This window comes from Chroicocephalus ridibundus, chromosome 1 (assembly GCF_963924245.1).
Source record: "Chroicocephalus ridibundus chromosome 1, bChrRid1.1, whole genome shotgun sequence".
Taxonomy (NCBI): Eukaryota; Metazoa; Chordata; class Aves; order Charadriiformes; family Laridae; genus Chroicocephalus; species Chroicocephalus ridibundus.
The window spans coordinates 44,571,526-44,585,635 of NC_086284.1; positions in this window are offsets into that span (position 1 = coordinate 44,571,526).

The following is a 14,110-nucleotide window of genomic DNA, read 5'->3' on the forward strand; positions in this document are numbered from 1 at the left end:
TTACACTATTAACATTGAGAAAAAAGTGGACTGCTAACAAATATTGTTCAGACGTTATTTTCATTAAACTAAGCTGAAAAAAATAGTGTTCTCTTTTTCTGTAAGAATAAGGCAGTTGAAGTGCTGCCCAGATGGTAGAAGAACCAAATTCATTTCTTTCCCTCGCCTAAAATTATTCAAAACCACATCCCGTATGGGAATAGGCTAACCATCTGGCTATATCTGTTTTATCTGACTAGGGAGTGGTTGGGAAATCCTACTGGGAAAGGAAAAGTCTTGAACTGTGATTCCTGTTGTAGATAGTTATTCTGAAATTTACTTACATAGTCACTAACAAAAAGTTTGACTGTTTCTGAAAAAAGTACCATATTTCATGTCTTCCCTGTTTCAGGTGACATCCTAGTCACTACAACACAACATTGTACTCTTGCTCTACTTTAGTGAATCTTGCATTCCTTTTTGCAATGTTGCACAACTTCAGCAGAAGAGTATGAAGATGCTAACCACACAGTGAGGCCTGTAATCCGCTGATGAGGAAATTCTTCTGGAGGAAAGGAATTTAATCTAATTCTGTCCATATATAACAATATTTGAACAGTACGGCAATTGTGTGAAAAGAAGGTTACCCCACTCATTTTTGGACATGATTTCAAAGAAAGCACAAGTCGAAAGCAATCACTTGAGGTGTTCCCTTCCCTCAGCAAGTGTTTTGGAAGTTCTCAAAGTGTTTAGTAGCTGAGCATTAAGTTCTTAAAGTCTGGCAAGAAGTGAAAGTCTGCAGTCTTGGGGTTGTATCTATACTAGAAAGCTAAGCAGTGCTAGCGACTTTTCTCAAGTTCTGTCTGTGTGGTTGATCTGGCATAACTTGACTCACTTGCGAACTTCTTCCACTCCCAGATGCCACAGTATCTATTGGGAATGGTCGCTGGCCTGTGCTACCCAAGAAACTATGCCTGGAGAAATGTCCGAAGTTAAAAACTACAAAAGAGAGCATGTTAATAATTAGATATCATAGATAACCAGGCACAAGGCCTAGAGCTCTTGTTGTGAGCCTGATAAATTTACTAGCACAGTTTTGGCAACTCCGGGTTCTAGTGAAGTGCAAGAGTAATTTGAAGTCTTCTAGTAATTGCTGCTTCATAATGTCTTTCTCTTAAGCATTTTCTAGGATATCTGTTTCAAGCTCTGTTGAACTCACATTTCAGTTCTTTGAGAATGGGAACACTTACAAGCTTTTCTCTTCTACTTGGCTACCCTTTTCCATAAAGATTGAGGAACTCAGCATATCAGAGATTAATGACCTTTTGTCAAAGTTGAAATTAATTGTCTTCAGAAGCATTTGAGGATAACAGACATAATACACACACACATAAACATTATTAATGCAATCCTAGCTTGACTAGGAAGTAAGGTTAAAATTAAATAAAAAAAATATCAAAATTAGGGTGCTTTTTTTGAGGAGTAAATCCATCTTCTCTATAGATCCTTAAATCAAACTGCATGCTGACTGACTCTGTCTGACACCTGGCTATTGCTTTCTTGATGCCTGATGCTTAACTTGTAGCTCCTGCTGCCTTTCGCTTGAAGTTTGATCTCCGGGCACCTGAAAATCCTGACTCCAAAAATGTTGATAAAGGGCATTCTTTTTAGAGGTAGGAAAGAGTGAGAGTGAAGGGGCTTGTAGTTCTTTTGACTAGAAATAACTTGCAAATTAGAGAGTTAACTCTTTCCCCAGCAAAGGAACGTAAATTTCTCCTGGTGATTTGAAAAATACATTCTAAAGTATTATTTATACAGTATTTCAACATCACAGAGGTAAAGTCCAAGATACTCACACTACATTTCTAACAGAAAAAAAAAACACCCACAAACCCAAGTAACATAAAAATTAAACTTAGGAAGGACTGTAAATGAAAAGCAGAACTTCAGGCTTTGTTCTCATAATCAACACCATTAGTGATCATAATGCTGCCACAGAAAAAAAAATATTAATGAGATGAGATAGATTCTAGCTATGTTTTGCAGTGAATTGACATAATAACAAACAATTCACAATGACAAATAATACACAGAGGAAAGAAAGCCCTCATTTACCTGCTGATTTACCCTGGTGAAGCTTATTTTTTAACTCTAAAATGACATGAACACAGAGTTATGCTATTAACCTTGACAAGGTGTTCCTCTGCCTTGGTGATATGGAGTGTTGTGATATATAAACCTAAATTCAGTCAAGGCTGAGAAATTATTCTTCGTTTGGCTCTGTTCCCTGAGGCAGCTGTTAGAATTGGCATTCTCAAACATGCCTGACACACACACTCTGAAAATGTGTAGCAATCTCCAATTTTATGCAGATGTCCAGGTGCTAGAGTGCTGACTGAGACATGGATGATGAAGGTTCAGTTGTGTGATCCTTCCTGAAAGTAGGAAGTTCAAATCCTAGTTTCCCACTTCCATTCAAAAGACATTAACCTCGAGAATTTTTGCTTCTGCTGCAAAAGGTCACTGTCTACCTCTGTTACTGAAATCATATTTCAATTCAGAAGATTCATTTGGTGAGACAAACATACACAAAACAGTGTAGTTCATTAATCTGGCAGGTTAACAGGATGGGTCTATTACTAGAAATGTGTCTTTTGTATAATGTAATTGTATTTAAAGTGGGTGATAGAGATCAGATCACCTTCAGATGCTTTACCCATAATAACGCGCTCTTTCTGCTTTAATGGTCTGTTTATGAACAACAGCACATCTTCGTCACGTAGTCTGGACATTATAGTGCAATTTGGAATACATATTTGTGTCCCTCCCAGTAAAATGTATTTGACTTTATAAATAAATCATAAAACATGTTATATAACATTTGGTGTTTTTTAGGGAGTGAGCCATTAGGCCCCTCTGTATAAGGCTATAGCTACTTTCCTTCAAAAAAGGAGTGGAAAAGGTACCAAGGCACGTTTGTAGCTAAAAGCATGAACCATGTTTCAAGATACAACCTGCACTTAATATTTCCTATCGTCCATGGTAGAGCATGTCTTGGGTGGATGATATCCTGAGACGTCTTTTTCCATGATTATATTAGTAAATTGAACAGTTCCAGGAAAATATCCTATGCTCTGGAACTTCGGTGTCTTTTTTTTTCATTTTATATTTTATTTTTGTAGTGGTCCTTGGCAATTTGACTTGAGTCAATCAGTACCCTCCCAAAAAATTCCTGGGCATGGTTCCGGAGTTATTACACACTATGGAAATTCTTAATTATAGTTTTGGTTCTGTTTTCCTGTTTTGGAGGATGAAAGAATTTAATAGTGTGAACACACATGCAAAGACTTATTTAATGCTTATCCTCAATGTCAGCCATTGGTTCTGGACACATTTAATTTACTAGTATAGATGTAGCTTAAAGCCTCTGAAATGCTGTGTCAGGTACACAGATTATTTATTTCCACTACCTTACCTGTCAGGTCCAAAGAAGATCTTTGCCTGTAATCTTCCTTGGATCTGATCTTCAGAGACTTGCACAAACTTACCCTAGATGTCCATTTGTAGATAAAAGAAGTGAAGACAGGTTAGACTGAGACGAAGTCCTACTTTTTAATTAAGAAATCATCTGTCTTTCTGTTTTTTAGCAAATGGTGTGCAGGAGAAGAAAGACTTCTCTTAGTGGAGAGAAAGTGGAACATTATTTCATACTAAAGAGACTAGTATAAAAATTATCAATACAGAATTTTTTGAAAGGAACAAAGGAAGCATTCAGAAGTTGAAGAACAGGTAAAGGTTTAGAGCAGATTTAAGAAAAAAAATAGTAATCAGACATAATGTTATGGAGAATTTGAAGAAGACTATACATGAATGTGATAAGAAGATGATGAAAAGTTTAGAGGACAGCAAGTTAATGTTGGTTTTCCAGAACAGGGTGATGCATTTAACTTTGATACTTTGATAAAAATGGACAAAAGATAGTGGAGAGGCTGTATGGGAGGAGGCTAAAACTGTCAAGATAACAGATAACAAACGTATAGACCAGAGTATTGGCTTGAAGAGCAAGAACAGGAGAGATATTTTACACTGAAGAATGAGTGACAAGGCTTTGACAGAACTAGCTGAACACTGGAAGTCTTGAATTGGCGCTCAAATAAACAAGAGCTAATATCAGTGTGCTTTTCTTGAGATGTCTTCATCTCAAGGAAAATCTTCCATGCATGGTGGTAGTGTCAGTCAGTTCGGTGAGTCCCTCTGTGCATGTATATGTGTATGTCAATCACATAGTCAACAAATGCAAATTTATAATTCTGAAAGTATTGTATTTTAAATCTATCTTTCTTATGCATGTACACAATAAATCGTATATACAGACATTCTGTAAAGCATTTCTAACACAGTAGCAGTTTTTCTTGACATGCAATTTTTTTCAGTATAAAAAAGAAAGAAGTCTAAATGAAATTTTGGCAACCCAGTCTATGAAAACAGATTACTCAGTTTAGTTACTAATCTATTTTGTGCCAATTTCATTATTTCATTTTCATACTGTTATGTTTATTGCAAAACTTGAATTCTAATATTTGCTGCTTCTTTGGAGTTGGTTTTTTTTGTTAGTTGCAGAATGTTTTCTCTCATGGAATTAAAGGAAAAAAAGAAAACCTCAAACCCCAAACCAACACAACAGCAGTGCATGATGGAAACATTTGCATAGAATTTTATGTTGCTGAAATATACAAATTCTAGGTTTCACTTTAGAACACTGGTCTTCACTTCCATGCTTCTCCTGTAGTCACTTCTTATAGGTGGAAGATTTTCTTATTATTTCTGTGGTTCTGTTCTGCAGGTTTACCAAGCAACTCCATTCATGGCTTATGGTCCCATTCTGCCACTAACTAAATAAGTACACAACAGTCAGTTCCCACTTTAAAAATGTGTGAGCAGTGCATAAAGATCCAAACAAAGAGATCCCCAAACCAGAGGGAAGTGACCAAGAAAGTATGTGACAATTCTGATTAAAGCTTAAATTTGCAGTCAGGGCCTCTCTCTGCATAACTTCTATACTGTTTCATCCAGGCCTCACCGTAAGGTTCAGTGAAAGCTGTAAAGTACGACAATGGGGTGGCTTTGTGGCTGTTCACAGGGAATGCCATATATAGCCAGAGGTACGTAGAATCAGTCTTGAAAGTACTTGTTTGAAAAATTAGGGCATGGATAGAAGGTAGCCATTTTAATTGGAGTACAGGAGGGAAGTATCATTTCAATACTTTCAAAGAGCCAATAAATGGAAGGAAAAAATATACAGAGATGTGGAGGAGAAAGATGATCTAACAGAGAACTGCAAAGAAAATATTGACATGGTGTAACTTCTGTCGAGTAGTGTGATCATCACAGATTTGAATTCCTTATAACCCTTCAGTCAGGTCTTATTTGGAATCAAATGGGCTAATCTCAGATTTTTTTGTACAAGCTTAAATCCTCATACACAAACACTGGGAAATGTGCTTTCTGGGGCACAGCCAGCTCTTATTTTCCCTCATTCACAATTGTCAATTGCTTGACTTAACAAAAAATATTTTATTTGAGGGAGGAAAGGAAAATGCAAGAAAGTACATAAGGAGGATAATACACAGCTCCTAACTGCTAACAATTTCACGGTCCTCTTTTATAATAAGGCAACTCCTAAGTCAGCTGTTTTTTTTCTCTACTGCTGCAGTGACATGTAGCTCACAGTTGGGATTGCCCAGTCTTCCTGGCTAGTAAAGCCCTACTGCTGACCTTATGGTGACGTGACCTACTTTTTGCTTTTAGTGAAAATCCCTTGCTGCTCCCTGTTACACTACCTGCTCACCATTTTTCACCACTCCTTGTTCTCCTAGCAGCTTTACTAGCCGTTCCAAGTGTTTATAAATTCTTATCAAGAATTTAGGAAGCACTGAAAACCAACAGTCTTGTAACATACAAGTGATTCTTAAATACACTCTTTTTCTCAATTTACTGATAACTCTCAAACTTGGTATTTTTTAGAAAACATTTTCCTTCAAAGTCTCCTATCTTTTCCTTTCTTTCTTTTTTTTTTTTTTTTTTTTTTTAATGAAAGCCATAACTTTTGTACCCTGCTACAGAAAACTATTGCCTTAGGTAAGCTGTCCACTCTGTTTGCATACATTTAATTGGCCATCATTCCTGTACACTGTTACGATCAGAAATGTCTCTTTACATTATGGTATTAGCAGAAAGAGTTTCCAAACATAAAGAAATAATATATGCAAACAAATGACCTGCAGGCTGCCCCTTGGAGCATTTCATTTGTCTCCTTTCTTTCCACTAGATGTCAATAGAGTGCTCTTCCTTTTTGGACTCCAATACCACTGGAAAATTTGGAATAAAGAATAGCAGGGGTTTGGTTTTTGCTTTAGCCCTTAGCCACAAAGCTTGTATCCCCATACATCCCTGAAAGGGTATACCAAAGAGAATAAGGAAAAGAGGTCTATAGCTAAAATAGAGAATGATTTTTGTTTACCAAATCAAGATTAGGCTCAGTGGGTGCTGAATTGAAATAAAATTTCTTTTAAATAAGGCCCTGAGAAATCAATTGTAACCAGCAGTTAATGACCAGTTTGTGAACAGCTTGAGGGAAAGCCAAGGGCAGTTAAAACTCCAGCAAATTAGTTGTTAACTGTGCTAATGAATGATATTGCAGGGATTATTGCTATTATAAACTGTAATCAATCAGGTTTACTATTGTGTCTAGGAAAAAGTTTGCAAGTAACAATATTTTATGAATTTAGCTCTGTGCTCCCAGTTTTAATTAATATGATAATCTAGATATTCCATAATGCTAAATTCTACTTTCAGTTTCCGGCAAATATAAGCATGCATATTATACATAAAAATAATAGTAAGTACTTCATTATAAAATGTGGTCGTATGAAACGTCAGCTGAAGCATCAGCAAGCTTATCATGATTTGTAGGAAGACCATACAAATAAAGAGGACTATCTGTGGCTGGATTCACTGTTGTATTCTTCCTAGTGACGTAAAGTTGTAAATTTGAGTAATTCATGGCTGGTTTGTTGATCCAGTTCTGAAATTTCACTGCATGTGTAACTTGTATTTACACAGTGCTTTGCTGAGCACTGCATGTCTTGCTCTCAAGTGCAGTAATTCTCTTCAAATCCCAGGTGATGCATTGGCTAGTTCATCCCATCAGGGAGATTTGTGAACTGTTGCTTTAGCAACTGGGGCTGCTGCATGGTTTCTGGAGGAAGGAAACGTAGCCTTCCATGGGTTTGACTTTGCTTGTTTGTTTGTTTTAACTCTGAATGTGGACCTTAACAAAACCCTGTCCTCTTATTGGTGGCTTTCAGTGTCAATCTCTGTGTGCAAGAAATATGGACAGTAGTCTAGACGTACCAGTAGAGTTACCATAGGTTTACTTTATGAAATATATCTATATTTTGTAGTAGGTTTGACATGTCTTTTGCTTTGCGTCCCAGAATTGCACTGGCTCCTGTTGCATATATGGTACTAGTGTGAGTCTCCAGTGTTTCAGTGCAGAAGGAAGAAGGATGCAGATAAAAAAAAAATCGACACAGTATACCAACTCCTTCATGTACCACAGAAGTGAGATGGCTGCACCAATGAGCTGGCCTCTCTCACTGATAGCAAACGTGTTTCAGATGTAGCTGTTGCCTGTGTTTCTGAAGCCAAACAAAAGTGATTCAGGGACTGATCCTTGGCCCCTAAGGCATGTTGCAGAAGGGAACATGAAAGTGCAAAACCTTTAGGATGTTGCTGGAATATTGTCTGAGACAGAGGAAGACACCCCTTTGCAGTTACATCCACAGTGCCTTTGAGAGCAGTTCCTAGAGTGATCAGTGCCTTGAGATGTGCCTCAGCATACTCCTTGAGAAACCCAGATGCAGTATGCATAGATGAGAGTCCTAACAACTACACAAACCAAGTAATATAGAGGTACAATCTTTGATATTCGTCCCTGGGTCTCTCTTTATTTAGCGATATAGATGTAGGTACATTCAGTGTGGCCTTGAACGTGTTCCCAGTTCTGCTGATTATGTAGCTGACTTCTGTTTTAAATTAAAATTACAGATATGGATTAACACTGACATGTTAACAAAGAATGGAAAACAATAGCATAATTATTGTAGAGATGCTCTTGATGCTTTTTCTAATTGGATTTTAGACCAAATCCATATTCAAGAAAAGTGATCATCACTAGCACTTAAAATCTCCTACCACTTAAAGGATATTATGAATTACAAAGTAGACGGGGTAATTCAGATCAGTATTAATCTTGGTAAATAGATGCTTACAAAATGTCATGCAAACCCTAAGTGAGCAATGACAACTAAGCCCCAAACGGGAGTGTGTGTAAGTGAGGTTATACAATTTGTTGGCAGACAGTGTTTTTATTTCCTTAGCAGGAAAAATATGGATTATGGCCATGGCTCATAAACTGTGAAGACTTAGCATTACTGGATTACAAAATGAACACTAAAGAGATGTTAAATGGTTTAGAACTGAACAAAGAAAATGGAAGTAACAAGATTTGTGCCAGTTACCAATCTCACCATTTGTGTCTTTTAAAATAGCTATTTATTGCTGTTTTTCCACCATGCTATGTATTTCCTCATACTTTCGCAACGTGATTAATTATACAGGTATCTGGTAGATACTTCTTCAATTTCTTCTGTCATAAAACCCTGCTGACGCTGATCTTTTATTGCTTGCAATGTTCTAAATCATCTTCATTTCTCCTTTTGTTCCTAGATTATTCAATGGTCTACTACCGTTCTCATATATTTCTTAGTTCTAATAGGGTTAAACAGGTTTTCTTGGGGTTTTTTTGGTTGTTTTTTTTTTTTTTTCCTTTCAAACATTTCAAATGCTTGCAGAACAATCAGGAGATTGTAACAAGACCTGCTAAAGAAGTTTAGAATATGAAAGGCAAACTAAAATCAGTATTTGCCATGTAGGGCAGAGTTTGGCCCTGATTATTTCTTCTTAGGGCGGAATATAGCTTTTAATATTAAGGAAATTATCCATAACTCAATCTCATCATCAATTCACATTTCCCAATAAAATGGGAATTCAAAGGAGTAGAACCAGCTGTTGAAATAAACCAATGAGCTAGCTCTTAAAACATTTTTTTTATAAAGAAAAGTGATTTATCATAATTTATAATGCACTTATATTAACTTGTAGGTCATGCAATGTTTTGTGTGTTCACGGTGAAGTTTCAGCCAGTATCCACCTTAATTCCAGGTAATGCAGCACGTAGCCAACAGCAAGACTTATGATGAGTAAATGGTTGGTATACAGTTAGACTAGATAATCTTTAAGGTCTCTTGCAACGTAGGCAATTCTGTGATTCTGTGATATATTATGTGAAGATCTTGATAAGAATTTGGGCCTTAATGGACAAATAGGGCTTAATATTAATATAACTGAGACAAATTTTCTATGCACTTAAACTGGTAAATCCAAACTAACAAATTCTTCCAATGTTATGCTAGTAACTATTTAAGTAGACATAATTCAGAGTTTTCTCTATTAATCTAATATCTTATAATAATAAAAGTATATGACAGAATATTTAGCAAGATAAAAATCAAAATTAGATTTCTATTTATTTGTAAAGTGAAAAATTATTACAATTAATCTACTGTGGGAGATAAACTTGTATTTCTTCAGACTAAAATTATAATAATTAATATATACTGTGTAACTACAATAGTATATTCAGAGTAGAAAGTCGCACTTTACTAAAACCTTCTGTTCCAGAAATAAAGTAAATAATTTCTTAAAATAGTAGAATACTTATTGTCATCTGAAACAAAGCTTTTCCTAGTAAAATTATTGGTACTTTTACAACATTTATTGTTATATAAAGTATTTATTTTATTTTAGGGCTATAATTTGATTCAGGGTTCAAAAGGCTTAAGCAACAGTGCCTTTAGTCACAAAACTGTATGTTTTATTGTTTTTATTAAATGAAGCTTTTTCACCTAAAGAACTTAACTAACACTTACTTATTTATTTAAAGTTTTAATTGAAAAGTTACCTACACAACAAAGGTAAAATATCCTACAGATTTCGTTCTAAAATAATCCAAAAGAATCATTTTTCTGTCTGTTTCAGTAGAATGTGGTAGGTGTTTTTCCTCCCAATAAATATGTTCTGACAATTTTTATCATCCTGAATATTTGCTTTAGACTGAATTGTGTGTCTTCACAAAGAATGACACATCTTGTCCCTTATTTTTTCTCTCCATGATTTGATCTTCTTTTGTTAATTATAAGGCATATGATTTCGAAGTTAAGTTTTCCAGAAAACTTCTTTGTTACCCAGTGGTTGGATATCTTCTAGATTGTTTTATGTGATGCTAATTCAAGTATTCAGTTTGTTGAAATAATCTCAGAGTTTCTTCAATTAATTACCTTCAATATTCTTATTTGAACCACAGAAATGGGCCTAAACTTTTCAGACTGGGGGTTAGTTTTACTACATTAGGTATTTGTATGGGGTTTTTTTCAAGTTATAATTCTATACCTTCGTTTTAGATATACTTTGAAATGGTTGTTCAGTCTTTTTTTTTCCCATGCAATTAAAAATTTTAGGCAAAAATCACTAACCAAAATAAAGCCATTTCAATTCCATATGTTATAGCGATCAATGTCAAGAACTTAGATTCTTTTATATAATCTTGCTGTTTCTTGCCAGCAGAAGGAGGAGCCGGACAGAAGAGAAGCTGGAGAAGGTGAAAAGTGAGGGAGGGGGAAGGAGGAGTAAGAGTGAAAGCGATAGACTGAAAGGATGTTGGACTAGCGCCAGTTCAGCTGAAGTCAAAAGACAGACACTCATTGATTTCCACGGTAATTGGATCAGGCCCATTGTCTGATGCCACTTCATTATTTATATTTTGCAAGTGGGAGTTACAACCAAATTTTCAAACTGCTAAATTTGATACTAAAAATTTCAGCTTCTGATTTTCTGAAATTCTGTGGTTTTGTCCCAATGCATAATTCGGTCCCTCTGACAGGCTATTCTCCTATCATATAGCAAATTTTGTTTTTAGAGGTAGCCTCACTGAGGGCCGTTGGGGAGGAAAGCAACTAGGTACTTCAGTAATCTTTTCCTGGGTGGGTAGGAACTCTTGCAGCTATGGGTCACTGTTGCCTTGCAGGTGTCTGAGGACTGAGGAAAGGACTACAGCTCTCACCTCCAGCCCTCCCAAGTCGGGCTTGCTGGGATTGAGGATACCGGGGGCCACTTAGAAGATAGAAGTTCTGTGTTGGAACACTTCAAGTCTCTAGTATATGGTGTGAAAAACGGGGTATCTGGTCCAGTTAAGATGTGGAATAACAATATTAGTAATTCAAACTTTCTATTTCTACAGAAAATTGTCAGTTCAAATTTTTGCCATAGTTTGTCATTGTCTAAAATTATTACTTTTACATTTCCCTTTTTGACACCTTACCATGCCTGAAATGCTTGTTTAAGCCTCATGCTCTCACACTCTCCCTACAGTCCTGTCTCTCTCCTTTGAACCAACAAAGGGCTGCATTTGATAAATTTCAGGTTGGAGAGAGAGCAGCCGTTATATTCTTCTGCTTTTTCACTTGTAAGGATTTGTTGTGATATTTTAACTAAAATTTATAATGATTTTTTGGACTTAAAGAACTAAAAAAAAAAGTTTTATCAACATCTATTGATTAAATGAAATGTTAATAAGCCTAGTTATGACTCTGTACTATTAGTTCCATTGACTTCAGCAGGACTTCTTATCAGAATAAGGGTTATTGAATTTTGAGCCTATATTAGGAAGGTTATCTTGCAAACAGAAGGGCAAGAAATACTATATCTTTGTTTCTATAGCAGATGTAATGGCTCTAAGAAGCTTTTTATGGGACCTCAGATGCTGAGAACAACAATGTAGAATATTAACTACGCAACAGAAAGAAGTTACCATGCTGCAGGCTGAATGAGACCTAGATGAAATCCGTTGTAGATACAGTAATTATTACAATTATTTACTAAGCTTCATCTGTGCTGTAATTCACTCTATAGTATGTGACAGAAGACACAAAACCATGACTGTCAGAGTTGTATGAAACTCTTTACTGTTTAGTACATTTAAAAATAAGAAAGACAATAATTCTGCACATGTCTAGGTTCAGATGATAAATTGGATATGAAAGGAAAGATGTGAACCCAATAAGCTATGAATATGTGTGCCTGTATATAAATTTATTACATGTATCCTTAAGTACATAGTAGTTTGATCAAATGAATAATGTACTTGTAAATCAGATAACTGGATTATCTGTGTTCTCAATGGAAATTTTAAATCTCATCTAAAGAAACATAGTGTTTCACCCAATCTAGGTCCTATTTCATTCAAGCAGTTTTACTCTGAGAATAAAGACTCAGGGGTGCATACACAAGAGTGTTTTCATATCATTTGTATCTATTTTTCACAGCAAGAAAAATTCTTGTTTTGTGTGACTAGCAGTTTGGTTGCACTCATACAGGCATTTCTCTAAACAGGAACTTAAATTCTGTCCCAGCCAGGAAGTTTCTGAGTATCTGTTGTCAGCTGCTGAATATTTTGAGCTCTGACTGACGTGGCATCTCAGCAGCACACAAGAGCAATTTCCTCATAAAATAAGGCTTTAACCAGAGGAAATACAGCAGCACATTAGCTGGATAGTTAAAGCTGTCTCTAGGGCAGTGAAAGGTACAGACTTAAATTGCCCCAGGAAACAGAGTAGCTCTATTGTGGTGGACACATGCCAACTTTTTGACTCCTCTGTAAGAGGCCACTGCACTGATACTAGCTGCTACCGCCATACCCTGTGTGGAAATCAGTTGTGCTTGGGTGTGTGAGGTCAATGTCTGTTCAACAAGCAGAAAAACATGAAGATTTTGGTTCCTAAGGACATCTAGTTACACTGATTACCACAACCTGAGATAAAGAAAGAACATAGAACTGTAAGTGTGCAGGAGATTTTCAGGTAAAAAATAAAAATGCCATACAAATCAAAGCAGCTCAAGAGATAGATCTCTAGTATTTGTTTGCAGGGGAATTCTTAATGATAATTGGATTGTTTGACAATCTTTAATAAATCTTATTTTTATTAAAAAATCTGTGTGTGCAAAACCAGAAATGTATGGATCTTGAAGATTCTGAAGTAGAATAGCAAATTCTTGTGATGAAATAGGTCCTGTGGGGTGCAGACAAGAAGGGATTTTCAGCATTTCTGTTAAAATAGGTACTTTCAATTTACACCTAAATGTCAATTTAGCATCTTAGATTCCTTGCAGAACCTTAGGTAGTCGATTTCTTCATAGTCTTGATTGACTAATAACCTAGTCAACTAAATAAATCTCTTCTACCATAGTTACCTTCTGTTGCTTAGCCAGCTCTATATCTGAATATCTATAAGTGTAACATGGTTTGTCATGGATATACTCATTTAGGCAAGCTGAGGCTACAGAACATTCATTCTAACAGTTATAGAAAACATACAAATGTAATAAAGTTTAATTTCTTTGACTGAACTTCTTTAGGTGCCAAATTGGTGTAACTGTCACTTTAAATACCAAAGGATAATTTTTGTCTTCATTAGCTGAAAGTAATACTGTAATGTACAGCCTGTTTTTAATGTCTCCTCTTTTTGCAATAGTCTGCATTTACCAGTAGGTTTTTACCAACCATCTATAAATTATATGAGTTAGAATTGTTGTTCATCCTGTACAACCTATATAATTAATCAATAGTTTCCATTTTACTGATACTCAGAAGAGAGTGCCTTCAGCACATTGCAAGAAATCCTTCCTCAGAAGTGGGATTCATGCTACAATGTTTGTGTGTGCCATGCTTTCTACAATAACTTGTGTTAGGCTCCCCCACAAAGGCCTGGTTTTAATCCTTATGATAGATGCAATCAAGATCAGATGCATATGTACTTTGTATTTCAGTGAATATGAAGAAATGTTTTCCCAGGAGGAAAATATTTGAAGTCAATATTTATTCGGTAGGATTATAAATTGTGTTATTCACCTCAGCAAAGATCAATATTTTGTCGGTGGATTGATAAGACGGAAG